Source organism: Octopus bimaculoides, chromosome 27 (genome assembly GCF_001194135.2).
Source record: "Octopus bimaculoides isolate UCB-OBI-ISO-001 chromosome 27, ASM119413v2, whole genome shotgun sequence".
Lineage (NCBI taxonomy): Eukaryota > Metazoa > Mollusca > Cephalopoda > Octopoda > Octopodidae > Octopus > Octopus bimaculoides.
This window is the reverse complement of record NC_069007.1, coordinates 5588076-5590102: the sequence shown is the minus strand read 5'-3', so window position 1 is coordinate 5590102 and position 2027 is coordinate 5588076. Positions and strand designations below refer to the sequence as shown.

The following is a 2027-nucleotide window of genomic DNA, read 5'->3' as shown; positions in this document are numbered from 1 at the left end:
CAGTTATGAAAAAAGAAAGCAGATACAATATTCATTTATGTTTATCCAAAAATCATAAGTTAGCCTTATTTTTGATATTTTCGGTGTCATTAATCTTAATAGTACTTTTATCATAACTTCTAATATTTTTGACAAAAATAGATGAGTATTGTACAAGTTTTCTTTTTTCATAATTGTACACCTATTTTTGCACCACCCTGTACATATATATCATCATCATCATCATCATCGTTTAACGTCCGTTTTCCATGCTAGCATGGGTTGGACGGTTTGACTGAGGACTGGTAATCCAGATGGCTACACCAGGCTCCAATCTGATTTGGCAGAGATTCTACAGCTGGATGCCCTTAATAATGCCAACCACTCTGAGTGTGTAGTGGGTGCTTTTACGTACCACCGGCATGAAGGCCAGTCAGGCGGTACTGGCAACGGCCACGCTCAAAATGGTGTATTTTATGTGCCACCTGCACAGGAGCCAGTCCATTGGCACTGGCAACGATCTCGCTCGAATGTCTTTTCACGTGTCACCAGCACAAGTGCCAGGAAGGCGACGCTGGTAACGATTACACTCAAATGGTGTTATTTACGTGTCACTGGCACGGAAGCCAGACAGTTGCTCTGGCAATGATCACGCTCGGACAGTGCTGTTAGCGCTCCACTGGTACAGGTGCCATCACGATTTCGCTTTCACTTGCCTCAACAGGTCTTCGCAAGCTGAGTTTAGTGTCCAATATACATACATATATATGCATACATGCACGCACACACACACACACACACACACACACACACACACACACACATATATACATACATACATGCATACATATATATATATATATATATATATATATATATATATATATATATATATCTACTTTTCATAGAATATATTGCAAAATGAACCAAGTTATTTTGTCACACACTAGCGGAACGACCAAAACTGGGAGAAACAAAAACACTAAAAGAAAACACAAACCTTCGAAATAATTTATTTACCAAAACTAGTTTGAGGCAGAATATTCTTCTGTACACCGTGATATTTAGAGACTTTCATTGCTATCTTTATTTTAAAAATAGATACGTTTATCAATAGAGACAAAATCATAGATAACAAAGGAAAATACAAAAATGGTAACAAGAGAATTTTGTGATAAGACTGTCTTGGAGTATAGGATATTTGAAAGTTTGATACTTAGAAGATCAAAAAAATAAATATATCATATCAGTGCTTTGGCATCATTGAAGAACTGATATTTATTCTTACCGTTGTTGTTGTTGTCGCTGTCGTTGTCGTTGTCGTCGTTTAACCATTGGTCAGACTTCCTTGAACAAATCTATCATGAAACACATTCCAGATGAGACCATCACCATAGCAAAACAGTAATCAATGTTTTTCCTTTTTAAATGAATAATGCAGAGTGTGTTTATATAGAGATTTGGTTGGTATTTTTAGCAAATTAAATAACTAGAATGAAGATTTTTTAAGTCACTTTAAAACAAGGAGTTTGTATCACAGAACCAAGGTAGTCTTAGGCATGAAAAGGCTTAACCCTTTTGTTATCATGCTTCTATTTAAATACATTGCCTTTATTATAATCAGTTTTTCAAAATTATGAAGAATTTTGTAAAACAACTTTGTCATTATTAAGCTGGTGTTTGGGATATAAATTAGCATGACATTTTCATGGAAGATTTGAATTTAGAGAACTTAAAAAAAAAAAAATTTTATTGTAGAATCAGTGGCCGTTTCCAGTGGATTTTACCCAAGAATTACATTTTTCATGAAGCAAGATTATCTCCTACTCATTAATAGATGAATCTAAGAAATACACTGCTCTTTCTTTTTCCAATAATTTTTTAAAATTATGAATAATTTAGTAAAAAAACTTCATCCTATGTAGGCGTAGGAGTGGCTGTGTGGTAAGTAGCTTGCTTACCAACCACATGGTTCCGGGTTCAGTCCCACTGCGTGGCACCTTGGGCAAGTGTCTTCTACTGTAGCCTCACGCTGACCAAAGCCTTGT

General features: G+C 35.6%; 1 protein-coding gene across 1 annotated transcript in view; it reads left to right on the top strand.

The window, feature by feature from the left end:
- Positions 1 to 2027, top strand: part of LOC106867625 (roundabout homolog 2) — a 387456-nt gene that overhangs the window by 164507 nt on the left and 220922 nt on the right. The window lies entirely within an intron of this gene.